Source organism: Tiliqua scincoides, chromosome 3 (assembly GCF_035046505.1).
Source record: "Tiliqua scincoides isolate rTilSci1 chromosome 3, rTilSci1.hap2, whole genome shotgun sequence".
NCBI lineage: Eukaryota > Metazoa > Chordata > Lepidosauria > Squamata > Scincidae > Tiliqua > Tiliqua scincoides.
Genome location: NC_089823.1, coordinates 99877275 through 99892768, shown reverse-complemented (window position 1 = coordinate 99892768; position 15494 = coordinate 99877275).

Below are 15494 nucleotides of genomic sequence, written 5' to 3'. Positions count from 1 at the left end.
AGCAGACGTGTTGAATCAATTATTTATTCTCCAGGAAAAGTAAAGTTTCATACTAACTTAATATTTAAACGTGTGAGCTACAGCTAAATAATAGATACAACATTACGATGAGAATCGCAAGAGCTCCTTAGTCAGGGTTTAATCATTTATCATGATCCTTCAGTCTCGGAAGACTATGGTGTTACGCTCTGAATGGTGGTTCTGGAACAGAGTGTCCTCTCCAGTGCGCGAAGCCTGGGTAAAGTAGGTATGGAGGATAGGCTGTTACCATGCAGCAAATCCCCCCTCTCCACGTCGCTGAAATGGTCCAATGGAAAGGCAGAGGCCAATACGGTTGGTTCCAGCGGCGTCGCAGGAGTTGCCAGAACGTGACTGTGTTCAACCATGAACTGCCTCAGGGACTCCAGCTCTGGATTTTGCCTCGAGGTTGACTCCTGAAGCCTTTTCCATAACTGGATGTAGCCACAAGGCAGTGGAGGTTTGGGATCAGAGTTTTCCTTCTCTCAGATGAGCTGCCTTCCCAGGCTGACGAGTCCCATCTACCCGGTGGCTGTTCAGTCGCCTCTTACGACAAGTACAGCCAAACTGAGGGCCTATTCTTATCCCCAGCCCCCAGGGGTATATCACGATATGTCCCTATATATTTCAGCCTAGCATCTTGTCCAGTCTCTGTTCATTGATGTCTCTTTTGTTCCACCCTGGCTGGAGGTCTGCATACCAGTACTCAGTTGGGGCTGAAGATCTACTTCATCTTTTTTGTGGCAGATCCCAGTTGTGTTTATTGGTTTGCCATATTTTAGCCTTCAGGTGTCCAATCGAATGTATCTACTGTTACATTATCTTATGATTGTTATTCTCTTTAATGGTTTGCAGATAGCTTTTATCTCTTGGGAAAGTTGCCTAGAGACATTCAGTAAATAAATACACTTTAAAGTTTGGTATTTGGTGTCAGCTCTGTCTTTGGGCCTAAACCAAATATTTCCAAATTACAAGTATGATGACAAGTTGCCAGTGTGTCCTTATCTTGGTACTAACATTTTGATCAGAAATGGCTGATTCATTTTCCATGGATCTATTCTAGTTATGTGTATTTTTGTCTGTCATGCATTTTTGATTGCAATAATTTCCTCTTGCAATCTGTCCTTCTCTGATTTTGCCATGTTGTTCAGGGGCAGGCTGACATACATGATCATCTTATTTTTGTATGTTTAAGGTTTTGTGGGTTTGTGTTAATTTTAGTTGTCTTAATGAAAAATAAATAGGAAAAAAGGGAATAGGATAGGCCAGCGCATAGCTGGCCTTGCAGAGCTGACCCCATGCCTGGAGGTGCTAGGTTTGTGCCAGCCTGGGCAGATCGGCACAGGGAGTGGGAGAGGGCAGGATGGAAAAACGGAGGTGGGGAGGGCATGTTTCTGGGTGGGGAGAGGACAGCCTGGGGTGGATCAGGCCCGGGGGTGGTGGCATCAACTGCAGTGGTGCAGGCCAGATCCCAACCCCTGTTCCCGGCCCGAGTGGCATTACTTGGGCTGCTTGGATTTGTGCTCATGAAATTGCAGGTGCAGATCTGAATAGCCCCATATAGCTGCCTGGGGCAAGTCTTGGGATAAGGCGAAGGCAATTCCCTTACTCTGAGTTGCACTCCAGCCTGCACCAAACCCATGCTGCACCAAACCCAGTCAGCATGCCTGTTCCTGTGCAGGTTAGGATCGTGCCCTGGGTTGCTCAGAGAACTTTATATGATCTTTACGATTGGAGAAATATGTTGGGCCAGTATGTGCTTCCGAGATTGTAGTGACTTTCCTGATACCACTTGCAGCTGTGCCTTTGGACACAATCTTACCTAGCTGTGGTCAGCACAGCATCCTTCTGTCTACGGCAAGTGGGATAAATTTGCCTGGCTCCATAATCTAAACCAGGAGTGTCAAACTTGTTTCATACAGGGGGCCAAAGCTAGCATTCATGAGGGCTGGAAGTTACATCATTAAGTAGAAAGTGACAACATTTAAGGGTGCAATTCTAACCCCTTATGTCAGTGCTTTCCAGCACTGGCATAGCGATGCCAATGGGACGTGTGCTGCATCCTGCAGTTGGGTGTCACTCATGGAGGCCTCCTCAAGGTAAGGGAATGTTTGCTCCCTGACCTCAGAGCTGCATTGCCCTTATGTCAGTGCTGGAAAGTGCTGACATAAGGGGTTAGGATTGCGCCCTAAGCATAAGATGGCCAGAAATAAGCACTTTGTTCTCTGCAGGCACAGGAAAGGTCATCGGCACCCACCCTTTTTCTGTTCTAGTAGCCACAATAGTCTATAAATGAGTCTATAGACTATAGAATCATTTCTGTATAGTGCATTTTCTGTCAAGCCACAATATTTTTCTTATTTTTATACCACTCCTTCTCCAAGGAGCTCAGGGTGGTGTACATGATTTCTTCCTTCCTTTTGTCCACACATCAACCCTGTGAGGTAGGTTAGGCTACCTAATGACTGGCCCCAGGGGGCCCAGGAAGCTTCATGGCTAAGCAAGGATTTGAACCTGGATCTTTCAGGTCTAAGTCCGACACCAGAACCATTACACCAGAAACATAATCGCAGTGCTTACTTTGCTTACCCACTCCAGAAGTAGTCATGTTTCCTACTACACTCCTATCTTATCAATATGGTTTCAGCTGGTTTTGTATGGCACCAGGAATGCAGTTATCTATGTTCTCTTCCAACTTGTTCCCATTCTCTGGCCTCAAGTTTTCCATAGCCCCTAACTTGGACAAAGAATTGAATGAGAAAAAGCATTGTTACTGGGCATGCTGTGAGATGCATGTAATGTGAGCAGATGGGGAATCTGAATGTGTGGGCAGGAACTGAAGTGTAAGGCTCGTGACACACCTCAGTGGATTGGCATTTAATATAGATAAGAGAGACAAAGATGTGGGTGCAGCACAATACAGTTTATTGGGGGAGTAAATGTACAATAACAGAGGGGCAGTCAGAAACAATGCAATGTACACACACACATATGCAGTACAAATGCGTAATATAGCCCTAAATGGTAGCAATTGCTAGACAATAAAAAAAAGAAAAAAAAATTCCAGGAGGAACTGAAAATACACAAAAAGGAAGAGGGCAAGAAAGAAGAGGAAGAAATAGGACTTGAGTGAGGGAGGCATTCATAGCTAGGGAAATGAGATATTGCCTAGAAGGGCCAGGTGGTAGCAAATCTAGAGATAGGTTGGTATTGGAGGAAGAAGAGGAGGGGAAGACCACAAAGAGTCATGTTTATCTCAGAGCCAGGAGGCTCCCAGGATGTGGCAGTGTTTGAAGGGCTGGCCAAGGAAGGTGCAGCCGATTTGGAATTTTCCAAAAGCTTTATGCAAGCTGGTGAGGGGAGGGCTGTTACTATTCCAATGAACCAAAGTTGGCCTTTTGTACCCAAAGATCAATGGAGTCTGATGGTCTCTTGCCATCAGTCTGGATGGACAAGATTGGCCTGAGCTGAGCTCTTCTAGTGTGCACCCATATGCACATGGGCACATACATGTTAGGCAGCAGCTTTTAAGTATGCCCAGTGGTAGCGTAGGAAAATATTACAGGTGCAGAAGCATAAGAACATAAGAACAGCCCCACTGGATCAGGCCATAGGCCCATCTAGTCCAGCTTCCTGTATCTCACAGCGGCCCACCAAATGCCCCAGGGAGCACACCAGATAACAAGAGACCTGCATCCTGGTGCCCTCCCTTGCATCTGGCATTCTGACATAACCCATTTCTAAAATCAGGAGGTTGCGCATACACATCATGGCTTGTACCCCATAATGGATTTTTCCTCCAGAAACTTGTCCAATCCCCTTTTAAAGGCATCTAGGCTAGACGCCAGCACCACATCCTGTGGCAAGGAGTTCCACAGACCGACCACACGCTGAGTAAAGAAATATTTTCTTTTGTCTGTCCTAACCCGCCCAACACTCAATTTTAGTGGATATCCCCTGGTTCTGGTATTATGTGAGAGTGTAAAGAGCATCTCCCTATCCACTCTGTCCATTCCCTGCATAATTTTGTATGTCTCAATCATGTCCCCCCTCAAGCGTCTCTTTTCTAGGCTGAAGAGGCCCAAAAGCCGTAGCCTTTCCTCATAAGGAAGGTGCCCCAGCCCCGTAATCATCTTAGTCGCTCTCTTTTGCACCTTTTCCATTTCCACTATGTCTTTTTTGAGATGCGGCGACCAGAACTGGACATAGTACTCCAGGTGTGGCCTTACCATAGATTTGTACAACGGCATTATAATACTAGCCGTTTTGTTCTCAATACCTTTTCTAATGATCCCAAGCATACAATTGGCCTTCTTCACTGCCGCCGCACATTGGGTCGACACTTTCATCAACCTGTCCACCACCACCCCAAGATCTCTCTCCTGATCTGTCACAGACAGCTCAGAACCCATCAGCCTATATCTAAAGTTTTGATTTTTTGCCCCAATGTGCATGACTTTACACTTACTGACATTGAAGCGCATCTGCCATTTTGCTGCCCATTCTGCCAGTCTGGAGAGATCCTTCTGGAGCTCCTCACAGTCACTTCTGGTCTTTACCACTCAGAAAATTTTGGTGTCATCTGCAAACTTAGCCACTTCACTGCTCAACCCTGTCTCCAGGTCATTTATGAAGAGGTTGAAAAGCACTTTTATTGGAATGCACCAAGCTAACGTGTAGCAAATCCAAATTTGTCAAAGGTGTGAAATCAAAGGTGGGTCTGCAGATTAAAACACTCAATAATGAAGAATACCCCCAGCCTGGGGACAACAGCACCTTTATCAATAGAACATGATAATATCTTGTTGGGTATGTTTGTCTAGATCAGTACTTCCCAAACTTTTTAGCTCTAGGGCCCACTTTTAAAAATGGCTATCTATTGCTACCCAGTAGACAAAAAAAAATGTAGAAAGATTTTATTTATTGTTAATAATAAATTATTAATTAATAATAATTGGGGTCCTATGCTCCTGAGGCTGCTAGAGATCTTTCATATAGTATGTGTGTTTAGACATTTGCTACACCTTCCCTAAGAATGGAGCTCAAGGTCTGTTTCCCCAAATTTTTACCGTCATTCTAGGATGCCCAGAAGGCTGAACTGGAGAGCAAGATGTGCAGTTAGAGACTTCCAGACCAGACAAAAGACTGAAACTGGGTTCAAATATGTTCTATTGCACGCCAATTATTAGAGAAAATGAGAAAATGCGACATTTTAATTTGGGGGGTATGAAGATAACCTCATACCACAAGTTAGCATTCCAGCAAACAATTCTCTTCTGCAAACTGGACAAGGGTGCTTGCAAAGTTTTGATTTTTTTTGAATGTTTCAAAAACTTTTCATGACCCACCAAAAAAATCTGCTTGCGACCCAGTGGTGGGTCCTGACCCACGGTTTGGGGAACACTGGTCTAGCTATTGAGCAATTTCCCCTGCATACACACCCACCCCATCTCACCTCTACACCCCTGCCTGTCACCATCAATGGTTACTTGTTATGAGACAGATGTTACTAAGAATGTAAATTTTTTCCCCTTCTAGCATGTGAACCTCTAAAGTGACCTCAAACGATTGATTAAACAGCTGCAAGGTACATAATTCTGTATTATTAAAGTCAAAGAAATATGACTCATGTCATAACAGTAAACTTTAATGTTTTCAAATCATTTTATTGGATTGCAGTGCTTTAATAAAAGCTGGCATTTTCATTTTCCCTAACAGGCATTGCCCTTGGACTTTGCCATACAATAGACTATGCAAATTAACCCAACCTTTGATTGAAAAGTTATAGTTTTATGTTACAGGGACAAATAATCCGGGTCTACCCAACCAAATTTCAGCAGAAAAAAAGGCATTCCAAAGATATAAAAATTTAACAGAATGGTCCATCAGATCTCTCCTCCCTAACACTGAGAGCCGCCTTCAGAAATTTGAACTGAAAGAAACTGAGTTCATATCAACTTATATGAGATGTGGATGCAATGGCATTCCTGGCCACTGCACAACCTGGGGCACACCTCCAGGGGTGCCACCCCCTCCTACAGATGCCGCTCCTCCTGGAGTGCCCGCTGCCTCCCCCCAGGTATTCTGGGGGCTGGGGAAGCTGCGCACTGAAAGTGATGGAAGTGGTAGTCACTAGAAGTGGCTAGGAAAGGCATTGAGAATAAGACAGCTAATATTGTAATGCTATTGTACAAATTGATAGTTAGGCCACACCTGGAGTATTGTGTCAAGTTCAGGTTGCTGCATCTCAAAAAGGATATAGTGGAGATGGAAAAGGTGCAAAAGAGAGCGACTAAGAGGATTACTGGGCTGGGGCACCTTCCCTATGAGGAAAGGCTACAGCGTTTGGGCCTCTTCAGTCTAGAAAAGAGGCTCCTGAAGGGGGACATGATTGACACATACAAAATCATGCAGGGGATGGACAGAGTGGATAGAGAAATGCTCTTTACACTCTCACATAACACCAGAACCAGGGTAAATCCACTCAAATTGAGTGTTGGGAGAGTTAGGACAGACAAAAGAAAATATTTCTTTACCCAGCGTGTAATTAGTTTCTGGAACTCCTTGCCACAGGATGTGGTGATGGTGTCTGGCCTGGATGCCTTTAAGAGGGGATTGGACAAATTTCTGGAGAAGTTCATTACAGGTTACAAGTCATAGTAGGTTTGTGCAAGCTCTTGGTATTAGAGGCAGGCTGCAGATTAGATTGCCAGATGCAGGGGAGGGCATCGGGATACAGGTTGTGCCACTGGGGTCATTTGGTGGGCCACTGAGAGATACAGGAAGCTGGACTAGATGGGCCTTTGACCTGATCCAGTGGGGCTGTTCTTATGTTCTTATGAAGTGACTATTTTTTTTTTTACCTCCAGAAGGCTTTCTGAGAGGCCTGGCGCTGCTTCCCCGGCACTCCGAATGCCTCTGGGGGAGGTTCTTTGGGGGTGACCCTCAGATCGGCATGCCAATATTGGCAGCCAACTGAGTGCCACGGGGGGGTGCTGCTGGGGGAAGCGGATGATGGTGTTGCGCTGCCCCCTAAGCCTAGCATCTGGGACATTTGCACTCCTTGTCGTCCTCCCCAGGTACACCACTATGGATGGAGTCAATGCAGTTTCCCTTTTCAGGGTTGCCTGGAGTTTAAGGGGTTTCAATTTACATTTTCCAGATACTGTAATAGTTTTAGTGTTTATTTCTACATGTGTTGATTTTACAATGTATCATGCATTAACACTTGGACATAAAAGTAGAAATCTAAAAAAATAATGAAACTCAAAGCTACTGGTGCATTGTGTGCACGTGCACACACTCAAAAATAGTGATCAACTTAAGCTGCATCAGTAATTAAAATAAATCCAATGCAGTAGCTCCAAGGTACTGCAGCCAATTAATCTGACTCACAAGCTCCAATTAGATCTTATTGATGCACTGCATTTTACCAGATAAATTGGCTTGTATAGTGGCTTTTTGTGTACTCCAAACACGCTGTAATTTGATGTTAAGACCTTGATTCTGTTATTTCACAAGGTAGCCTGAAACTAATTGTGTGTAATCTCTCACAATTCAATTAGAACAAATTCTCATTCATTCAAATCTTTCGGCACAATGGCAATAATTAATTCTGGAATGTCAGTGTTGGGAGGGGGCAGAAACGTTAAGCGAGAAAGGAACAGAAAAGCAGCCAAATGACTGAAGAAGAAAGGTGTGGGGACATAAAGGCAAAATGAAGGTATGACTTGGTGTGTTCCTTTTTAACTGCCAGCTGATCAGGTTTAGTAACTTTCTTGGGATATGTGTCAGTTCCTGAGGGGATCAAATGCCCTCTGTTAGTTCACACTTACTCCCCATTTCATCTGTGTAGCAAACAGGATTAAAAGCAAATCTAGTGTACACTGGCCCCAATCCTATCCAACTGGTACAGCTGTTGTCAGTGGGTTGTGCACTGTATCCTGTGGGGTGGGGGTGGGGAATGGACAGACATGCAGGCCTCCTCAAGGTAAGAGAACATTGGTAAGAACAAGGTGAGAGGTTGCATTGGTGCTGGAAAGTTGAATAGGATTGGGCCCACAGTCTTTTCTTGGGGAAAAAGTGTGATTGCAACATTGTGATTCCCCACACATTATACCCTCCCCCCCAATTTGTTTTGCATGGTTGATTTGGCAAAAAAAGCCCCATGCTGGAAGCAAGGGAAGTTCCAGCTTTTGTAGATTGCAGTCCACTTCATTGAATGCATGGAGATCATAGTGGGTTGAAGTCCATGAAAGATTTTGCTGAAACACACTGGTTAGTGTTTTGTCTCTAGCCGCAAAAATAACAAAGCAAAGACCCTAGTGGTTGCCTTGTGTTCTTTGGGAGCAAGGGCCCACCATAGTAGAGCAGATGCTTTAGGTCCCAGGTTCAGTCCCCAGCATCTTCAGTTTGTCAGAAGCGATAGAGGTATTGTATATTTTCTTATGTCCTAAGTCGACTTGCAGCATAGGGTTCCTTACTTATGAAAGGCAGATATGCCGGCAGTACAAGGGAGTGGACTGGGGATTGCATCACTTTTTTTTCTCTGTCCCTGTGGCAGTGGTGTCACTAGGATTTTCATCACCCGGTGTGGGAAGCAAGCGTGTCACCCCCATGATGGACCTCTTCCCATGCAGTGGGCAGGGCAATCACCCAGGTGGTGGGCATGGTGATGTACCATTGCCCCACCCCTGCTAGCTTTTTGGCTTATACCTTTTGATAGAACACAGATATTTCAATGTAGTTTTTTCCATTGCATGCTGCTGTAAATTACACATCAAATGATATGATGGTATTATTCCTACAAATCATGATTTCAGCGATTTTGGTCACTAGTAATGTCACCCCCTTGGATGTCACCTTACTAACACCTTATTGGTTCCTTGCTGTGTCATAATAACATTTCATTGGCTCTTCGAACAACCAGTTGCATTGGTCTATTTTGAATTAAGGAAATGTACTTTTTTTGTTACATAAGACACTTGCAGTTTTGTTTTCTGGTTTTTTGGCCATAACTTTTGATAGAATGGAGATATTTCACTCTGGTTTTTACGTTGCATTCTGCTGTAAATTATGCATCAAATGTTATATAACGTGATGGTATTACTCCTACAAATCGCAATTTTAGTGGTTTTGGTAACTAGTGCACATCACCCCCCCACCCCGTACACGTCACCTGGTGCACCCCACACTTCCCCAGTGAAGCCACTGCCCTGTGGTTGCCTTGTTCTTGAGAGGATACCCAACACTTTCGCCTGACTTTCGATATGGCATGCAATATGGCTGCACTCACTCTGTTCATTACTTCCTCCTACACTTGGCTCCTAGGCTCCTGACAAGTTGTGGTGTTTTTTTTTTTTTTTTGTCTGTAGCTGATTTGTCTCTATCCCTTTTAAACAAGGTGCACACATACTCCTTAAGCTTTGGGGCTTTTCAGGAGACCCTCAGGCCCTTTTCAACAGGCCCTCAGAATGATGATGTAACAACTCCATTGTCAACTGAGTCACAGACCTCTCCCTTGTCAGTTTCTGCCAGACTGTGCTATGCTGGCTCCCACTGTTGCCCAGTAAAGGATAGAGCCTAGGCTTGGCTTGATGTTACAGTAATGGGAAAGGAGCCAATTGTCCTCTTCATCCAGTGTCAAGGAATCCTGGACAGTAGGGCATACATACATACTTTAGATGGTACAGGAAAAGCTTGGTCAATGATATTCCACGGGTTGCATTCTGAATAAAGACAATGCACAGTTTCCTTGTTCATAACACTGTTTACATTCCCGTGTGGAGTCAGGTTTCATATTAAAATGGTATCTGAGCTGGAAGGGAACAATCAGTTTGAACAACAATGATGAGCAAATATTCTTAATCAGCATACTCGATAGCAAAACACACATACACAGACATCCCATGTTGAGCAAATAATATGTAAATCAGAGTTCAAAAACAAAAAAACATATTTTCTATTTTTTCTAATTAATCTCATGAATAACAAATTACAGAAATTTCTAGATTCAGAAATCTTTCTCTCTCAGCCAGCAGTTTGGCAGCTTACCAGTGTTTCTCAAACTATGGATCAGGACCCACTAGGTGGGTCATGAGCCAATTTCAGGTGGGTCCCCATTCATTTCAATATTTTGTTTTTAATATATCAGACTCGATGCCACCATGTTATGTGACTGCATTTGGGGAAATGTTACAGATCTGTACTTTTAACAAGCTACTAAGTATATTCTTTTAACAATGAGTAGGGTTGCAGCCTAGAATTGCTAAAAAATTTTCTGCTTGATGATGCCACTTCCAGTTATGACATCACTTCTGGTGGGTCCCGACAGATTCTCATTCTAAAAAGTGAGTCCCTATGCCAAATGAGAACCACTGACTTATGCATTAGATTTGATGTTGGTTTTTTGCAAGAACAGTAGAATACTCACTCTTCAGCAAATAGTTACATATTGTCTACCTGATGAAGCCTTCATACTTAAAGCAACATTTGATTATAACAAATAATAGACATTGTGTGCTGGACAAGATCGTGTAAACCTTAGCAGGCAAGACTAGAAACTTCAAACGGATATCCAGAGATCATAGGCCTTTAATATCAAATATAAGAAACTACAAAAGAATATGGTCAGAAGATCCATACAAATATGCAGTTAAAAGGATCTTGTGCAGCAATCAAGAAAAGATTTTTGTCCTTGGTACTTTAAAGAGTTCCTCCCAGGTGGAGCAAACAGTATCAGACTAGAAGGACCAATAGTATAAAGTAGGATCATATATTCACAGATGGTGACATGCAATTCCTCTTACCTTGTCTGAAAAGACTCCAGAAAATAGTTACATATTGTCTGAAAAGCACAAAAGTTCACTGGCTTCTAAATATTCTTTCTTGTTTTTACAAGCATCAATGCTTAGATCTTGACACAGAAGATCGTTTGTGCATTGGGTCACCATTACCAGATGCTCAATGGCAATAAGCTCTGTGAACACACGGACAATGTTCACTCCTCATAGCTGGCAGTGGGAAAGTCACATGTCATCTTCTGTTCTGCTGGTATGCAGGTATTGAATGAAATGACTGCTAACCAACAATACTATGTCAAAAAGTTACCACACTGATAGGGGTGCAACATTTCCCAGAAGCTGAATGTGGTCCACAGCTACACTTAGCATTATGCAATAATGTATCCTTTCCTGAAGTGCCTTTAAACTTCTGATACTCTTAGACTTTGTTGTGAGATAAGAACATAAGAACAGCCCCACTGGATCAGACCATAGGCCCATCTTGTCCAGCTTCCTGTATCTCACAGTGGCCCACCAAATGCCTGAGGGAGCACACAAAACAACAGACACAACCTGCGTCCTGGTGTCCTCCCCTGCATCTGGCAATCAGAGGCAGCTTGCCTCTAAAACCAAGAGCTTACACATACTTACTATGACTTGCAACCTGTAATGAACTTTTCCTGCAGAAATTTGTCCAATCCCCTCTTAAAGGCATCCAGACAAGATGCCATCACTACATCCTGTGGCAAGGAGTTCCACAAACTAATTACACGTTGGATAAAGAAATATTTTCTTCTGTCTGTCCTCCCAGCACTCAACTTTCATGGATGTCCCCTGGTTCTGGTGAGAGGGAAAAGAGCATCTCTCTGTCCACTCTGTCCATCCCCTGCATGATTTTGTATGTCTCAATCATGTCCCCCCTCAGGAGCCTCTTTTCTAGACTGAAGAGGCCCAAACGCTGTAGGTTTTCCTCATAGGGAAGGTGCCCTAGCCCAATAATCATTTTGGTTGCTCTCTTTTGCACCTTTTCCATCTCCACTATATCCTTTTTGAGATGCGGTGACCAGAACTTGACACAATACTCCAGGTGTGGCCTTACCATCGATTTGTACAATGGCATTATAATATTAGCTGCCTTATTCTCAATGTCTTTCCTAATGATTCTAAGCAAGGAAGTAGCCCTCTTCACTTCTGCTGCACATTGGGTTGACACTTTCATTGAGCTGTCCACAAGCACCCCAAGATCTCTCTCCTGATCTGTCACAGACAGCTCAGAACCCATTAACCCAGTGTTGCTCAAACTGTGGGTCGGGACCCACTAGGTGGGTCGTGAGCCCATTTCAGGTGGGTCCCCATTCATTTCAATATTTTATTTTTAATATATTAGACTTCATTCTGTCATGGTATGTGATTGGATTTGAGGAAATGTTACAGACCTGTACTTTTAACAAGTTACTATGTATATTCTTTTAACAATGATAGTAAATGGGACTTACTCCTGGGTAAGTGTGAGTAGGATTGCAGCCTAGGATTGTTAAAAATTTTCCTGCTTGATTATGACACTTCCGGTCAGGACATCATTTCCGATGGGTCCTGACGGATTCTCATTCTAAAAAGTGAGTCCCGATGCTAAATGTGTGAGAACCACTGCATTAGCCTATATGTAAAGTTTTTATTCTTTGCCCCAATGTGCATGACTTTACACTTACTTACATTGAAACGCATCTGCCATTTTGCTGCCCAGTCTGGAGAGATCCTTCTGGAGCTCTTCACAATCTGTTCTGGTCTTCACCACTCAGAAAAGTTTGGTGTCATCTGCAAACTTGGCCACCTCGATGCTCAACCCTGTCTCCAGGTCATTTATGAACAGGTTGAAAAGTTCAGGTCCCAGACAGATCCTTGGGGCCTCTCTCCATCGTGAGAATTGTGCACTGACACCCAGCCTCTGCTTCCTGGACCTCAACCAGTTCCTAATCCAGGAGAGGACCTGCCCTCTAATTCCCTGACTGTTGAGTTTTCTCAGCAGCCTTTGGTGAGGGACTGTGTCAAACACCTTCTGAAAGTCCAGATTTATAATATACATGGGTTCTCCCGCATCCACATGCCCGCTGACCTTTTCAAAGAATTCTAAAAGGTTCATGAGGCAAGACTTACTTTTAAAGAAGCCATGCTGATTCTCCCTCAGTAAGGCTTGTTTGTCTATGGGTGCAATCCTAACCCCTTATATGTCAGTACTTTCCAGCACTGGCATAGCTGTGCCAATGGGGCATGTGCTGCATCCTGCAGTTGGGTGTCACTCACGGAGGCATCCTCAAAGTAAGGAAATGTTTGTTCCCTTACCTCAGAGCTGCATTGCCCTTATATCAGTGCTGGAAAGCACTGACATAAGGGGTTAGGATTGCGCCCTATGCGTTTTAAGATTTTATCTTTGATGAGGCATTCCACCATCTTACTTGGAACACATGTTAGGCTGACTGGCCGATAATTACCCAGGTCCTGTCTCCTTCCCTTTTAAAAGATTGGTGTGACATTTGCTATCCTCCAATCTTCTGGCACCATGGCCATTTCAAGGGACAATTTGCATATTTTAGTCAAGAGATCAGCAGCTTCATTCTTCAATTCCTTAATAACTCTTGGGTGGATGCCATCAGGTCTGGTGACTTATTGATTTTTAATTTGTCAGGTCTGAAACATCTTCTCTCTTAACCTCTATCTGACTTAATTCCTTGGTCGGGGGGGGGGGGGCTGTTTGGGCAGCAGTATCTGCCCAAGGTCTTCTGCCGTGAAGACAGATGCAAAGAAATCATTTAATTTTTCTGCCATCTCTAAGTCTCCTTTTATCTCACCTTTCCCTCCCTCACCATCCAGAGGGCCAACCACTTCTCTGGCAGGTTTCCTGCTTCTAACATATTTGAAGAAGCTTTTATTATTCCCTGAATGTTGCTGGCCATGTGTTCCTCATAGTCTCTCTTGGCGTCCCTTATCACCTTCTTACATTTCTTTTGCCACAGTTTATGTTCCTTTTTATTCATTAGGGCAAGACTTCCATTTATGGAAGGAAGCTTCCTTGCCCTTCACAGCCTCTCTAACTTGGCTGGTTAGCCATGCAGGCACCCTCCTGGACTTAGTGGAGCCCTTCTTCCTTTGAGGTATACACTTCTGCTGGGCTTCTATTACTGTTGCTTTAAATAGCTTCCACGCATTCTGGAGAGATTGGACCCTCCTTTCCTTCCCTTTCAATTTCTTCGTAACTAGCCTCCACATTTGAGGGATGTCCACCCTTTGGAAGTCAAGGGTTTTTGTGTTAGATTTGTTTTGTTCTCTTCCCCTGACATGTATAGTGAAACTAAATTGCAGCTTGGTCACTGTTCCGCAATGGCTCAGTAACATTTACCTCTCTAACCAGGTCCTGAGTGCTGCACCATATTAAATCCAGAGTCGCCAGTCCTCTGGTGGGCTCCATGACTAGTTGCTCCAAAACACAGTCATTTAGCATGTCAAGAAAACTGGTTTCTCTTTCAATATCCCTGTACTGACTGCAAAACATTGATGTGCAATTGTACCTATGATTGGCAAATTGCAGATTCCAAAAGGCAAGGAGATGTACAACTTCTCTGTACAAAAGTTGCACAGTACAATCATTGGGAACCTTTGTGGTGCAAAAGTTTGTGATATCTGTCAAAAGCTCATGATGAAAGATATTGTATAAATATACATTGCTATTTTTATACATGCTTGGAAGGAAACTCCAGCGCAATTTAAAGCTTAAGGTATACCTTGACCTTTTTGAAAGACTATTACATTCTTGAATAGGAAGCTGTTATGGTCTGAAATCCTTTTTAGAAACATCCATGTGATGCTATTGTATTTTTTCTATTAGAAATAAATCTATGTTAATAGGAAGATTTTTGTGATCACACTGTAGTAGAAGGGTTTTGGAAAGGGGCATGTATCATTTATGTTGTCTTAGAATGTGTGCAGAAATAGACGTTTTCAGCCTGAATTGAAAAACTTCTGCTGCTTGTGACTTCACTGCTGTTTAGTAGCATTTTTGTATATGGCTGAGCAGTTCTGCCAGGTGGCCAGTTTGTTAATCACACAAGTGTCTTCATTTGCGATTCCCGCCATAGCATATGTTCTGGGTCACTCATGTGGAAAGTGGTTCAGGTGAATTCCACATTGCAGCCAAAATGCGGAGTGAATGGCAGAACCTTAAAACTGAGAAGCTGAACTAATTAAAAAAATGTGCAGAGGGTGCATCCACTGAAAGGTCTAGTTGCTAAAAACCTTTCTGAGGCACTAATGATATTTTTCTACCGTATTGTTACCACTGATGCTCAGATTATTTATTTGGGGAATTAATTGCTTCAGGAAGTTTGGGGTAGCTGAGCCCTCTCCAGCCTTTATTTTCTCATGAAGGAGCAAGCCAGTGGAATGAGGGATTTTTGGGGCTAGGTGCAAACACCAGCCTCAGAGAGAATTAATTTAAGAGACAGTCAAGGGAGCCACTTCAAAGTTACAAGAGATCTATTTAAAGGAAGGTGTAATTGCAAAGATTCAAATTCAATAAAACAGTCTATAAGCCCTAACAGGTGTGTTTGTGCGAAATATTCCTAGGCTGTGATGTGCTTTTTAGAAGAAAGGAAAAGGGAATGATTTCCAGGGAAAGGGGTTTAGGAGAACCCTATGCTTTGT